Source organism: Apostichopus japonicus, chromosome 23 (genome assembly GCF_037975245.1).
Source record: "Apostichopus japonicus isolate 1M-3 chromosome 23, ASM3797524v1, whole genome shotgun sequence".
Taxonomy (NCBI): domain Eukaryota; kingdom Metazoa; phylum Echinodermata; class Holothuroidea; order Aspidochirotida; family Stichopodidae; genus Apostichopus; species Apostichopus japonicus.
Genome location: NC_092583.1, coordinates 1,818,764 through 1,835,699, shown reverse-complemented (window position 1 = coordinate 1,835,699; position 16,936 = coordinate 1,818,764). Strand labels below are relative to the sequence as shown.

The 16,936-nt window shown below is 40.3% G+C and overlaps 1 long non-coding RNA gene across 1 annotated transcript in view; it reads right to left on the bottom strand.

Moving 5' to 3' along the window:
- Positions 1-6,787: 6,787 nt before the first annotated feature.
- LOC139964594 (uncharacterized) overlaps positions 6,788-16,936 on the bottom strand; it is a 60,301-nt gene continuing 50,152 nt past the window's right edge. The window contains exons 5-6 of the long non-coding RNA XR_011792035.1: positions 8,063-8,106; positions 6,788-7,503 (exon numbers count right to left, since the gene is read on the bottom strand). This is a non-coding gene — a long non-coding RNA (uncharacterized lncRNA). The remainder of the gene's footprint in view (positions 7,504-8,062; positions 8,107-16,936) is intronic.

Below are 16,936 nucleotides of genomic sequence, written 5' to 3'. Positions count from 1 at the left end.
TGTCATATTCTGTTGGTGTAATTTTCCGACAAAATGGCGACGACACCTATTTATTCTCCGTTTATCTGCAAATTAGCAAGGCCCGGAAAGGGTCATTTCCTGCAGTCTAGGGAGTAACTTTACTCAAAAATTTTCTGTATGCTCCGCGCCAACCTGTGGTGGCGCTCCGCTTAGATAGTGTCGAAAGCGCCCCCGACAGACCATTCTTGCCCCCCTGACCAATACCCCTAGCTCCGCCACTGCCCTTACAACACTCAAAAACTCCTTTGAGAGTACACTACGAGTAATAGCTACTCTCTTAAACCACCATCGAATATACAAATTACAATGTTTTTACAGACTTTTACGTGCAATCTGAGAAATTGCAGGCTTGAGACCCATATTTTAGGGCTAGGTATTCGCAGCATAAAACACTCGGGAAGTGCCGTTTCCGGCCATCTGGGGGTTTGAAAAAAACCCAAATTTCCTTGTACGCTCCGCGCCAACCGATGGTGGCGCTCCGCTTAGATAGTCTCCACACATTAGCCCCCCCAATAATTTTTCCGTTCCGCCGCGCCTGATCCCCACCAGTTCGAATGCCATGCAATGGTAACTAATGATTTAGGTGATGAGACAATTACTCGAAGTTTAGGTCGGGATGGGGAGGGGGGGGGGGGCACTGAATTTGTTATTCAATTTGAATAGAGATCGCTAGGGATGCACCGGATCAAAATTTTTTGATGCGGCCGGAACCGGATTTTGCCGGATAGTACATGAAATCCGGTCGGATAAAATCCGGCCGGAACCGGATTTTTTCATTACACAAAAGAAAATCATTAATAAGAAGTAGAAGTATGAAACAAGGAGCAAATCGTAGGTGAGGTATTCGCATATTATAAAGAAGGTGAAATTAAGACCCCATTTATGATATTAAATATAACTTGACGTGGTGTAATCTACATTCTTTAATAAAATATCTACAATAAAATTGTTGACAAGCTTGATACAGTATGTAAATTTGTTTGCTGGAAAAATACTGCCTACTACCAATGAAGTTTGTTTTAAAACGGGAAGCTACATTTCACAAATCTCATACTTTATACTGAATAAAAAGATTATTTATATGTTGTAATAACACTACTATCTGGATTTAGAATTGTCTTTATTATTCATTATTTGGTAACAAATTTTTACACTGCAATATTATCTGTAAAAAAAAAATGGTCGATCTTTAGAAACAGTGGGTCAGACCATTGAGAAAATTAAATTAAACATGTTAAACCTATTTTTCCTTACTTTGAATGTTTTTATTAATTTTTGGAAATAGTTTACATTGATTTAATTTAATACCAACACCTTTTTAAAGAATAATTCAGGCCAGATTTTGAAAAAGATCCGGCCGGATTTTGAAAAATATCCGGCCGGAACCGGATAATTGCTCACTATCCGGCCGGATAGTCCGGCCGGACCGGATGGTCCGGCCGGACCGGATATCCGGTGCATCCCTAATCGACTGTAACTTACCAGGAAACGAACCATTCATTTTGAGGATTCATGATGAATGAAATCACTGTAATCCATGCGTACTGAGGAGTGTATTTGAGAGCAAATTTAAATCGTATTCCGAATGTGTATTTCATGTATGCTGCCCTCTCTTATGAACCAATTTCGCGTTTTTAAAAGTTTTGAGTTGTTAAGGTCACCAGTACCAGTCATACTATAGCATGGTAGAACTGATATAAAGATACATGTTTCCTAAATCTCTTTTGGACAGTTCTGGCCGACCACATGCCTCGTCAAATATTGAACATATTTCATTTAAGACGATTCGATATCAATCATACTGACTCGTGAGGCCGCTTCTAAACGTTCGTGTAATGTTCTGGCTCTCCAACTTAAAACGCAAAAGAGTAGTGTTACCGTATCTAAGCGCAAATCTGCAGGTAGCATACGCGCATTAAAAGCCCCATTGACTTACACACTAAATCACAAATGTAATGTGGTCTCTAAGCACACTAAATCACAAATGTAATGTGGTCTCTAAGTCTAGATATAAGTTTTCACTAGCTAAACGCTACCCATCACCGGATAGCTGACAAGTTGGCCTTTCATGGCACCGTCAATTTTCCGTACCATGAACGCGCAGCCATTTTTGGCTATCCGAGCCTGGAGTTTTCGTCACTTGTAAACAAACCTCTTCTTGGCACCCGGGGTAATATTGGCAGTTAAGGGGTTTTATTAAATTGACCGACTGCTACGGAGAGCCAAACGTTCCATAAATGTCGAAAAAGAAAGTGAAGTGTCCAAGTTAATATATATATGTCCAAATCGATATCAACATGTTACAATTCGATATCAACATGTTACAATTCGATATCAACATGTTACAATTCCATATGAACATGTCGAAACAAAATACAATATGTCATTGCGTCTATCGACATGTCAAATTCAACATCAGCATGTCGAAAACTTGTAACAGCATGACACGTACTACACTTGTCATGTCAACATTGCTTGCTAGATACAATATTGAAGTCGTTCTATAATTTTGGAACATCGGCGCGCGCCAACGTTTCGTTAATGCCCAAAACTGTATCAGTATGTCGAGATTTATATGAGAATGTCCAAAACTTGTGTCAGCATGTTGAGAGAAGGAAATAAAATATTCAAGCCAAAGGGATCACGTTGATGCCTTAGTGCAATTTTTAGGCCCTTTGTCTATTTTCACATGATTAATTCCTGTGTGGGCAATTGGGCCTTTGAGGTTGCTGCATGGGCCCCGTTACAGTTAAAAATGAATTCGTTGGTATTTTTGAATACCGCAATGTCCAATACAGCCAACACCTCTAAAAGAATTATCCTGCTTTTTGTTAACATAATCAAATCATGTGTGGGCCATGGGTCCTTTATGGCTGTTGTGTGTGGCCCGGTACAGATAAATGTCGTCGATGGTATTTTTTGGTTTCTCCAATGTATAAAGGGTTCAATGCAACTACAGGAATTATCCTTGTGTTTTTGCATATGAATAAATCACTTGGGCCATGGGCCCTTGAGGTTGTCTGGGCCATGGTAGAGGATAAATTTGCAGTAAATCGACCTGTGACGTCATTATGATGGCTCGCATCTTGCAGTGATGTGAGCCTAGTTTATTGCATTGCACTGCACTTGGCCTGCGTTTACTTTCAACCCAGTCTGCATCGATGCGATACTCAACTGGACCAGGAACCCAGAAGATTTGAAAAGAGACAGAGGGTTTGATGGGAAGGTTATGTCCGTTTATGACCAGGATTCAAGGTTATGTACTGCTGCCGTGCCACACGATGTGCGTGTATGTAGTCTAAAGGTTCCTTCAATTACAATAGGGGGCTCAAATTTTGATTTAATCATGTGGAAGAGGCAAGGCAATAGCTTTGGATAAAACTCAAAGTAAGATACCCAGACAGTAGCCAGAAAGGGCCCGTAGCCCACACATGATTTAATCATGTGAAAAGAGAGCAGGATGATTTCTTTTTATTGGCGCTGGACCCTATGGTTATCGGGTATTAAAAAAAAGAAAAACCTATGACTACAAATTCATCCTCTACCATGGCCCAGACAACCTCAAGGGCCCATGGCCCACACGTGATTTAATCATGTGCAAAGACACAAAGATAATTCCTGTAGTTGCATTGGACCCTTTATACATTGGAGAAACCAAAAAATACCATCGAAGACTTTTATCTGTACCGGGCCCCACACAACAGCCATAAAGTGCCCATGGCCCACACATGATTTGATTATGTTAACAAAAAGCAGGATAATTCTTTTAGAGGTGTTGGCTCTATTGGACATTGCGGTATTCAAAAATACCAACGAATTCATTTTTAACTGTAACGGGGCCCATGCAGCAACCTCAAAGGCCCAATTGCCCACACAGGAATTAATCATGTGAAAATAGACAAAGGGCCTAAAAATTGCACTAAGACATCAACGTGATCCCTTTGGCTTGAATATTTTATTTCCTTCTCTCAACATGCTGACACAAGTTTTGGACATTCTCATATAAATCTCGACATACTGATACAGTTTGGGCATTAACGAAACGTTGGCGCGCGCCGATGTTCCAAAATTATAGCACGACGTCAATGTTTTATCTAGCAAGCAATGTTGACATGACCAATGTAGTAGTGGCATGCTGTTACACGTTTTCGACATGCTGATGTTGAATTTGACATGTCGATAGACGCAATGACATATTGTATTTTGTTTCGACATGTTCATATGGAATTGTAACATGTTGATATCGAATTGTAACACGTTGATATCGTTTTGGACACTTCACTTTCTTTTTCGACATTTATGGAACGTTTGGCTCTCCGTAGACTGCCCTCTATTTTCGACAGCGTTTCAATATTGTGATTTCGTGTGATGTTTGGGGGTATAAAGGGTAGAACATTTTTCCAACATGATTATTATGATAGATACTATTTGAAATAATTTGTAAACAATTGAAATTAGGAAATAATGTGCTAATTTGCATAAATATTGTGCAAGCTCCCATTGCCGCTCTAAGTATTATTTTTGGTTTTGAGAGTTTTTCTTCGAATCCCAGCCCTCTCAATGTCCAAAAAATAAACTTTTGCAAAAAATTGATTGAATATTTTTTTTCTTCTTTTTTTATACTATTGTTTTAGTATATACCTGCCAAAGTTGCCCAAAATGTAAAAATCATTTTTTTGGGGGGGTTTACTTATCACATAAGTTTTAAGAACACCACATATTTACATCAAATTTGATATATATAAATATCTAAGAATGCCAATGTTCATTTTTAACATAAGAAATGTGTTTTTTATCATTATACTTTTTATTTATTCGACAAATAAGCCTAAAACCTGCCAAAGTTACCCCTTTTTACGGTAGTATACAATTTTCGTACGCTGCTCCTGGGAGTCCTAAAGGGGTCTAAAATTGCCTCAATTTACCCAATTTTCTCACCACATGTACTTCCATTCATGTTCTTCAACATGCAAACCACAAAAAAAAACTAGATCATGATTGATAACAGGTCAAAAAAGATGTTCTCCTGCTGCTTTTTGGCACTTTTCCCGAAGGAGAACAATCGAGCGGATGGATATAGACTCTAATAGGAGTATGCCACATGCATCTGTTTTGAGCGTGGCCGTAAAATGTAGGCCTACGATATTGAAATTTCAACATGATTTTATAGCATGATTAAGGGGCGATAGGCCTACCGATGGATATTTAATAGCAATTAATTCAATATACATATGGTCAGGTCAATCTGTTCTTCAAGAATGTGTTTCTGGTGTGATTTAATAATAGTAGCATATACAAATTATAAAAATATATATTACAAAGGAGTATGTCTCATATATTTGTAATGTCATCGGTGGATTCCGTGTTGTGCTTAGGAAATCCTCCTTAAAAACCTTTAAAATGACACCCCAATTATTTGAAAAATGCCCAGCCTCCTTGTTTGTTAAATGCAGGTCAAACATAGCTCAAAATATGTCAAGAAAATGCCATTTTCTTTCTGTTTTGACATTGTCAATTGTTTCCAAATTTTATAGAAATGAAAGTGTCATAATCCAGGTCTGACTGAGTACTCTGCGGCAGCTGCGTGATATGATTTCAATGACTGCAGGTAACGTCATATTGGCGTCTAGAGCAACATGACGCGAATGCTAGTGCGCATACTCATATCCACATTGACACAAAAGAGTCGACAGTACATGAATTTACAAAGCACTGGCTTCCCCTCTTTCACAATCGCTGAAAAATGTCGCCAAAACACAAATAGGCTATATCAACGTTAGGATGTTGAACACATCTGTTGAACACGTTTGTCCTAAGTTGCCCTACTGTATATCCACAAGAACTCGCATTTTGGCTATGTTTATAATTTCGAAGGGAATGTAAACCGCTGATTCCGACTTACATTGTAACGTATATACTTAACGTTTGTGGATCTTGCTGTCAAGGTATTTTCCAAAATGTTACCATGGAAACCAACCAGTTATGGTTGCCTATATGGTATGACCATTAATACAAGCTATAATTGATGTTAAAATCACTTGAGAACAACATCATTTGACCATATATCATGAACAGGTTTATGAGCCAGGACAATCTTTATTCGACCTCTGAAACACCTGCGACTTCAATTTGTTTTGGTAATTAAATGTATTATATGTGCCAATGGATCATGCCAATGGTAATTTAGCTTGTGTTGGGTTTGGTTGTAAGGTGCTCAAACCACTCTAAAAGATCCCCTCCCATCCCAGCGTCTCTCTTTCAACCCACCTTTTCCCCGCCCCCCCCGCCCCCACCAACCACCACCCACCGAGACCGTCCCAAAAAACGACAATTAACCACAAAACAAAGAAAATCAAACACACGCACGCACGCCAAACATATTGGTTTCAAAATGGAGAGATTTATTTCTGCCGCCTTATAGTCCCTGTGCATAGGTAGGCCTAGTATCACACCTATAGTATCAATTCTCGAATAGAATGCCTTAAGTTTACCATGCATGACGTCAACCTTTATTTGGCATAGCTATTCGTACGTCACAAGTTATGGAAATCCGTCATATGGAGTCTGTCATGCATGCTACCACGCAAGACTAATATACAAAATGGTGTTACACATTTACACCACTAAACATAGCGTATAGTCCTATGTTACCTCCAGTGGCGTAGGAAGGTACTTTTGAGTGGGGGGGAGCTGAAGACTGACGGCCGACCTGGGGGAGGGGTCTAAGGGGAGGGGTGTCCCCCTCCCCTTTGGATTTTTGTTGCATTTCCAGGTGGCCTCAGATGCAATTTGGTGCAATTTAGCACACTTTAACACCCACTCCATTTTGTAAATAATTTTGCATTTTCAACTGGCCTTAGATGCAATTTGGTGCTCCAAATGAGATTTTGTTCTCATTTGGAAAAGAAAAGGGGTTTTCTGACTTGCGAAGAGGGGGGAGGGGGAATGATACTTCCGCCCCCCATATTTTTCACCGGGGGGGCTGGCGCCCCCCCCCCCCAGCCCCCCGGTTCCTACGCCCTTGGTTACCTGCCTTTGTAACTGTTACTGTTATCTGTATCCATCAGTAGTCAAAATGTGATATTCTTGGCTACTCAAATCCCATTTCCACAGGAAGGGGTAAAGAACAGGTGAATGGGTATAATTTGACCAATAAAGACTCTAACCTAAAAAAAAAACATTTTTCTTGACGATACACATATGTAATTCAAAACTCGCAAAATATAGCACGATTTTGTATCTTAACAGCCTTAATTATTCCCCTGTCCAGTGACACCACTCCATGAGGACACCGATTAGTATCGGACCAAATAAACCCTCCCAAATGAACACCTCTAGATCCAACATTATCTTATTCAACCAGTCCGAACCCCCTTCCGGTGTTCCTATATAGTTGAATACTGCCCACTAATAGGTCACGACTCGTCTAAAGGTCAAGTTCCACGCGATTCCAATCGGCGAATCACCTTGGTTCCTTGACCCCTTGAAAACGAAAGAATGTTTTTATCATTAATTTGAAACATTTTCTCTAATTGAAGGTATACTGTGCTCCGGTGTGGCTCTCTTCCTGTTTCAAGACTCAACTCAATTTGATTAACAGACATTTCAGAAAGTATTATTCTATAGATGATCAGAACATTGAAGAAATTGTTCTTCATTATGTAAGAGGGATTTTGACTGATCCTGACCATCCTCTCCATAAGTATTACACCACTCCACGTAGGTTGTATACCCTACCTCGTATGCGTACTGAACGCTTTAGACATTCTTTTTTTACCGAGGAGTATAAAGCTTTTGAACTGTCATATAACTGGATGATATTTTTATCATATTTTTGTATCTATATTTTGCATATTTTTAAGCTGCGGAATCCATTTTATTATATCTTCATTTTATGATTGATATCAATAAATTTTACTTTACTTTACTTTTTATACGAAAACTCAAAATTTGTGTTCCTGCAGTGAAGTGCAATGGATTTTATGTTGTTGTACATATACATGTCAGTAATAGTAGTATAGTTGATTCAAAACAAACTCACCAGATTAATCATCGTTGAATCCACATCAAACTCTCAACAATTAGCTAAACAGAAATAAAAACTGAATATTAATCATATTGCAAAAGGTTAAAACCAATCGTCAACAACTTGAAATATTTCCTCAAAAAAGAACTCTACTTTTCCTACGAAATTTGCACAATCCATATTGGTACAACATGTATATCGTACAATCAGTATTATATTTGGCGATTATACACTGGTACAATCAATGAAATCAAAGGAACTGTTATTATCCGCTTGATGAAACCATGGAGGTATAATTAGCTCCATGATGAAACTAAAACAACTTCTGCCATGCTGATGCGAAATAATATAGTTATGGTAATAGAGAAATCGAATTTAAAAGTATATCGAACAGGTTTTATGGCTAAATGTCCATAATAATAGGAAAAGACAATTATTTTGCAATAAAAAACAACAAGTTTTGTAATAGCCATAGTCGTATTTTACCTCGACGTATGTTACCGTTAGTACGCATTGGATCGAAGTCACATTAAAAATGGTGGCGTGCTATACCAACTGCATTGTAACACCATTTGTAAAGCCACTACTTTTCTGACCAAATGTTTCCGCTTTTTGTATAAACAGCACTATAGTTGACTGTAGAATTAATCCATTTTGTTGAGTGTCCCCTCGACGAGTCGGTTTTAAATGGGACATTAACCATAACATTGGCTTATAAATGACTGAGATCTTTGTGAAAGATAACTGGTTTTTAGCCTTATCGTTCGATTTGGGGCCGCTTGAAGTTGTTCTGTAATAACACTCTGGTTACGTAATAACTCCACGGTTTTGCAATAACTCAATCTGATTCGACGAAGTGCTTTTAAATAAAGAAAAGCAAGCGAAATTGGTATTGACTATATGGAACAGAGTTACATTGTATGAACACAATTATTGAACGTTCAACTCTGTCATATAGGTGTCATAGCACAAAATTAATCATAATATATATTGACTTACACTACTAATAGCATAGATAGACGTTTTCAACTGGCATCACATGATAGTTGGTTTTTTTTTTTCGGCCTGCCATGTCATCTGCAAATTTGCCATGTCATTGAACGATTATATTTGGACCTAGAAGAGAAGCGAATTTGTCATAGCGCACCCCCCCCCCCCCCCCAATTCTTCTGATTATTCTTCGCTCGGAGTATTATGAACATTAGGCCCAATGAATTTAAATCACCTTCAATCCTACATATTTTCATTTGTTTTGTTTTATGCTCTTTTCCAATAAAGTTAGAAAAAACTCGATGGTGATTGGAAATATGACAAAACATGCATTTAGTGGGTCAGTTTATGTCTTTCTTTTTATAGTTAACCTTTCGAGCAGATGTAACCAGTAATGTAAAAAATTGTGGTATGGTACCTATATAACCGTTGTACATGTTGGCCTACGGTACAGTGTAACGCGGCTCATATCATGTACCGGCCCAGACATATCATAGGAGAAGCACACGGAGAGAGTGGGGAGGGGGAGGGGGGGGGGGTTGTTGAAAGGAAGGAAGGGGAGTTGGATGGGAAATCTATGTCATTACTTTTTTATTGATCTGCTGACCTGATCAGAATATTTCTCCCATTTTGGTTATGAAGCCATTCTGAAAATATTATTTCATATGTAAGAAAAGTCACAATGTTGCAGTTGTTTAAAAGTCACTGCACTGCACGGTCGCTTCCTACACAGAGCTTTCTAAAGGCCGGCAATCTTGTTAATTTAGGCCTGGTACAATTATAACTTGTCCATTTTCTCAATAAATTATTACGACTCATTGCATCAAATTAGTTGAAATATTGAAAGTGTATTTGAAAAAAAAACGATTTGGTTAATCAGTCGTGCAGGTCAGTAACAGTAATAATTGAAACAAAGAAAAGATAGATGCTGACATTTCGTTTTTGACATTTGAGCCTGCGACGGGTGTGTTTGCCACTCTTTGCTCAAGGATTGTAGTGATGTGATAACCAGGTGATGAACATGTAGGCATGTCTTATAGCCATCGGAAACATGACATTGACATTTACTTCCTGTAACCTGCCCTACTTTCATTGACCTCTTTCAGCCGAGTGAAATGTTGCATGTATGGGTGTATATGTGTATGTATGCATGTATATTAGATCCTCCTGTAAGCAGGAACTCGCGAAGAAGCCATCATTGGCTTATCAAAGCCGCAAACTGACTGAAAATCAGTCTCTTAGATTCATATCTAACGTCCATGATTACGAATTGTCAATTTAGTAAATGCTGGGGGACCCTCGGCCCGTTCCCTGACTATAGACCACATTGTCACACTAACCGCGTCTTCACGCCCGTGAAAAGTGGAAGCAGTGAGTGTGAGTACCGGTAAGCGCAACACAACTTCGTCTTAGGCCAATGACTTGCCTCATTTCAGCCAGTTCTCCAACACCCCCTTACTACACTCAAAAACGTCTTTGCGAGTACACTACGAGTAATAGCTACTCTCTTAAAACACCATCGAGTATACAACTTACAATGTTTTTACAGACTTTTACGTGCAATCTGAGAAATTGCAGGCTTGAGACCTATATTTTAGGGCTAGGTATTCGCAGCATAAAACACTCGGGAAGTGCCGTTTCCGGCCATCTGGGGGTTTGAAAAACCCCAAATTTTCTTGTACGCTCCGCGCCAACAGATGGTGGCGCTCCGCTTAGATAGTCTCAACACATTAGCCCCCCCCCCCCAATAATTTTCCCGTTCCGCCGCGCCTGATGTGGCAGTAGGTAAAAAACAACAATTTGTAAACATATGACTATATCAGGGGCGTATCCAGGATTTTCCAATAGGGGGGGCGTCAGGCATGAATGATCGCCGTCCTGGGGGATGGGTCTAAGGGGAGGGGTGTACAATTTTTGCTTTCGAAGAAGGGCTGAATAGCAAAATGGTGTCATATGCATGGGCGGCGATCCGTACTTCCGAGTGGGGGGGGGGGGGGGGATATGACCTTGTTGACTATCTAAGCGTAGCGCCACCATGAGTTGGCGCGAAGCGTACAAGAAAATTTTGGGATTAACAAACCCTCTAGATGGCCGGAAACGGCACTTCCCGAGGTTTCCAAGCGGCATATACCCAACTTTAAAATAGGGATGTCATGTCCGAAATATCTCATAATCAGGATCCAAAATACTTTTTTTTTAATTTCGGGTGTTATTTTGGGAAAATTGCCCCTGTCAATCTTGTTTCAGGCGCAACGTTAGAATGTTCGAGAGCTCTTTTATATTATTCGATGAAGAAAATGGCCTCATGCAGGCTATTATAGGCCTATACACATGCAATACACAATTACACATAGTTACATTCCTAGGTACCGATTGCTAGGGCATCCAGGTGAAACGTGTATTAAGCATTACCCTGGTTACATGAGATTCACAGCTGTTCGAGGGAACATGTACGTGTGTAGGCCTACTATAGGGCCTATATGAATACTATGAGGGTGCATATATGTACTATATCAATACCGTGGGCGCAATAATACATTTTGTTGTTATAGGGCCAATGAAGCCTACAGTCAACTACTTTTGCTTTATAAAGACGCTTTATTTGAAAAGATCGCACTGCGTTTATGGTAGGCGAGAAATGAAGCTAAAAAAGAGCCGTACATTAACGAAGATGCATAAATGTAGGTATGAAAATATTCTTATCCCTGGCATTTGGTGGGGGGAGGGGGATATGGTGCATTACATCCCCTCCACCCATTTTCATGGGGGGATATATCCCCCTCCACCCAGGATCGCCGCCCATGGCCATATGTGATCCATTTTTGGACCTTAATAATAAGCAACATTTCCAGTAAATATGGACACAAAATGCACAATTTAGTATGGCTGTCACTTAGTGTTTATAGTGATAATACAAACACAATTACCATCTATGTTTCTAAAACTATTATGCCGCCGAACTTCGCCAGAACCTTTTTTTGGCAAACAAAAAATAAAGCATACGGGAGGGGGGGGGGGGGTTGAGCGATCACCGACATCTCACATAAAGGTCGTCATCAAATTTTTTTTTTTTTTTTTTGCTAAACTTTTTTTTTTTTGGTGACGGCCAATAGGGGGGGCGCGCGCCTGTTGCGCCCCCCCTGGATACGCCCCTGTATATTGAGTATATACAAAAGAATTGTAAGTGCAAAAGCCGAAAACACATGACCTACTGAGGCTACTGAAAATGGAAATATCGATAAGTTTGGAAATCGGTGAAAGTGCTTCAGGAATAAAGGGCGCCCGCCCCGTTGGCCTCTAATCACGACGAACTCATTCCGAAACGCTTGATATGAACTTCCTGTAAATCTTGATAAAACATCGACTTAACCGAACATGATGACGCGTGCGTGAATGTATACAAAAAGTTGCAATCGAGAGGTCATAGCCATCATTTTAATGTAATTATCACAACATTTTGCATTTTACAAAATCGGAACGGATGTTTCAAATAACAGCTTTAAAACCGCTAATGTGGTAACGAAATGTTAGAGTACATGGTAATGCTAAAGTAAATCTATTTTCAGGTTAAAAAAATCACGATTTTTGAAACTTTCAGGACATGTCCCTACGGGGGGGGGGGGGGTTGAATCCTGAGGTAGCCGTCCTGCCCTATACAATCAGCAGATAGATATATAGATAGGTAGGTAGCAGGCCGCGACAAATATTTTTAAAACTACTCGCCAACTGGCGACCGAGGCTAAAATTCTGCTCGCCAAAACGTTAAATTTACTCGCCATTTTTTATCACTAATTGTTTGTGTCATATATAAACATATGTAGTATGGCCTAACTAAGGCTATCGCCGTATAGTGTTACTTGTTTACAGCAACTTACGATCTATTCAACTTGTGGTTCGTCTAAAGTGTTTAAAACATGATACATATAAAAAATAAACGGTGAAACATTTTAAGCATAGTTTAGGACCTGCTTTGTAAAAAGTGACCACAAATAAACAATGACATGGCTGACCATTTGTAACTTTCACTGGACATGACATCGGACTACTGTATCAGTGTATGTGTTAGTATCGTTAACAAATTAATGCTTGGTACTGACAATTATTATTATTGTCGATCGATTACTGAGTGCCAGACTTACTGCTTTCATTGGTCAGGTCTCGAGAATTATAAATGTTTTATGACAAACAACTAATCCAATAAACATCCTGTTGTTCATTTCGAGATATGAAATGTCATTTCGGTCAATGTTTTGATTTCATGTTTGAGTTCCCTTGAAAGTTCAGTTCGTATCATCAGTGGCGGAGAAACAGGGGGGGTTGGGGGGGTTTTAACCCCCCCACTTTTTGAAGAGGGGGGGTTGGCCCACACAATCAACCCCCCTAGTTTTTGCCAGTAATGTTCTGTTATAGCCTATGTTATGTGCTCCAAATGGCATAATAAATCAAATTATTAAATTTGAAATTGTTAAAGTCATTTCAACCTTTTACCTGGTAGGCTACATCAACAATTAACGACCGAAAACCGAGTTAGAATTGACCGACACATTATTTCTAGCCCCTTTCCCCCACCTTGCGCATTGGAACTTGTAGCTCATAGCGCTAACTTCACCCCACAACAGAAATACACAAAATAACGTTTTGTTGCTGTTGAATAGCTTTGGAACTGCATACACTTGCCAACTTCAACGAGGTGAAGGAAGGAAAAGAAAAAGAAGAAAGAGAGAAAAGGATGGAGTAGAAAATACGGCAAGAAAACGGGAAGAGGAAGAGGAGCAGTGACAAAATTATTCGAATTTGTAAAGCAAACAGCAGATATCACATCATATCAGTGAGCATGAAAATGGCGTTCCACGATAAACAGCCTCCAAACCATGGGCGCAGATCCTGGTGAGGACAGCGGGACGCGTACCCACCAACATTTTCAGTAGTGGGGACATGATATACCGTGTCCCCACCAATTTGTCTTTGCATTTCAAGTTCCCCTGTATGGAACTTTGGCGCAGTTTGATCCAGCATTGTGCAAATGACATGTAGCAGTTCTCATTTTATTGTATTTTATCCACAGTTGTTAAATATAGGACGGAAATCGCATTTGCGGCAGTCTATATTTGTTTTCTGGGAGAGGACCCCAGACCCATCGTATATACAAAAGTCTACTTGGATTATTTGTCCCCTGATTTTCTTTCTGCAGACGCCCATGTATTTCTCCAAACTAAATTTCTAAGCAATGAGATCTAAAACTTAAGGAGGTTTAGGAGCATCATTAGGTCTGGGAAGTGTTATTTCCGGCGATCTGGGAGGTATATTTGCCCCCAAAAATCGTACGCTACGCGCGAACCCATGGTCGCGCTCCGCTTAGATAGTGTCATAGAACAGACACGCGTCCCCACCAATATCCAAGACTGATCTGCGCCCATGGTCAAAACTGTCGATGTGTGTAGTGTTCGGTTTTGGAAATATCTGGTATATTTTTATTTCCTTCAACGAAATTTTTTAGTAGCCGTCTGAATTTTCGAAAATTCCCTAACCAACATTCTTCATCATACTTCATCATACTTGTGCAATTTTGACCCGTCTGTTAGGGTTTGAAGGAGGTTTTTCTATATCGGTTGTCCATTGATGATATTTTGTGCAACATTATGGGTATATTTTGAAGTGAATTTATTCACGAGAATTGTGAATTTTCAAATTCTGAACAGTGGGGCTGACGGATATTGTGGGCCGCGATGAAGAATCACCTACAAAAGCAATGATCCACAGGATATGTGATGAAGTCGAACATGATGTGTGACTGGTGACAATCTTCAAAAAGGTTATAGATGAGAAAAAAAGTATTTGGAAAAAACTTGGTTGTCAGGCAAAAGTGTACATATGGTTGGTCAGTTTCAAGCCATTTCAAGTGCCATTTCCGGTGATCTGGGGGTACCAAAACCAGAAATTTTCTTGTACGCTGCGCGCCAACCAATGGTGGCGCTCCGCTTAGATAGTAATACGCGCCCCCCGGGTTAGAAAATCCTGTATACACCCCTGGTTAAATCCAGCTTTTCAAGGCCTGGGCAGTGCCATTTACTGCAATCTGGGAAGCAATATTTGCCAAAAAATTCTTGTGCACTTCGCGCCAACTTATGGTGGCGCTCCACTTAGATAGTGAGCCAGCAGTTATGACTTTTTATTTCATCAATGGCCTGCAACCCCCCCACTTCTGACAAGAAATCTCCGCCACTGCGTATCATTACACTTCGCAAAAAGTCCCCGCATCTGAACAATCTCCGTGTTGTAACAGTGCACTTGATAATGCTAGTGTGATATGTTACATTAGGCAATAGGCCTTTCTTGATTGGCTCACATGTTAATAGTAAGTCTAACGTAAAAAGGCAGTGAGCGAGTTGGCGACCGTATTTGTCGAGGCCTGGTAGGTAGGTAGGTAGGTAGATATATGATAGATAGATATCTGGATGGACGGACGGATGAACGGATGGACGGATGGACGGATGGATGGATGGATGGATGGATGGATGGATGGATGGATGGATGGATGGATGGATGGATGGATGGATGGATGGATGGATGGATGGATGGATGGATGGATGGATGGATGGATGGATGGATGGATGGATGGATGGATGGATGGATGGATGGATGGATGGATGGATGGATGGATGGATGGATGGATGGATGGATGGATGGATGGATGGATGGATGGATGGATGGATGGATGGATGGATGGATGGATGGATGGATGGATGGATGGATGGATGGATGGATGGATGGATGGATGGATGGATGGATGGATGGATGGATGGATGGATGGATGGATGGATGGATGGATGGATGGATGGATGGATGGATGGATGGATGGATGGATGGATGGATGGATGGATGGATGGATGGATGGATGGATGGATGGATGGATGGATGGATGGATGGATGGATGGATGGATGGATGGATGGATGGATGGATGGATGGATGGATGGATGGATGGATGGATGGATGGATGGATGGATGGATGGATGGATGGATGGATGGATGGATGGATGGATGGATGGATGGATGGATGGATGGATGGATGGATGGATGGATGGATGGATGGATGGATGGATGGATGGATGGATGGATGGATGGATGGATGGATGGATGGATGGATGGATGGATGGATGGATGGATGGATGGATGGATGGATGGATGGATGGATGGATGGATGGATGGATGGATGGATGGATGGATGGATGGATGGATGGATAATCGTCATCATCATTATCATCGATCACGAAAACGAAAACGAAAATGATATGATAGCGATAATCATCGTAATCATAATCATAATAATAAGTCGGCGGCGGAGTCACTCCATACAAAGTGTGCCTTACATTGTTACCACCAGAAAGTTATTTCTACAACCGCAAACTTACCGTCCAGATTCCTACATTTCTCAGCGCGCCTCCATTTGTGTACGAGACATTTTCGTTACCATGGAGATTGTGAAGAGATACATTCAGTCACTTATGAAGTACTTGTAACAGAGTTATCTGGTTTGAATTGCTATTTCCTCACTTAGTGGAAGCGGGTTTTCTCCTAATCTTATAGCAAAAAATTGACTTCGCTTCACGCCAGTTAGTCACGACTTAACGTTTGAAATACTTCCGTCCTGTATATAGGCAGCCAACAATTTAGATCCCCGTGATTTGAAACAAGGTCCTCCGCGTTTAAGAAAAAAATAGATTAGGAAAAGTCAAGTTAACATTAAATAAAAGTCGACGACGTAATGTAAACAGTTGGATTTTAAAGACTCTTAAAGGATCATCAAAAAGCTTACGTAAAGAAAACATTCATATCTCCCTCTTCTCAGATGTGGACAAGGTCAGCCAAAACTTAAAGATTCCCGCGTGATTCAATTTGTC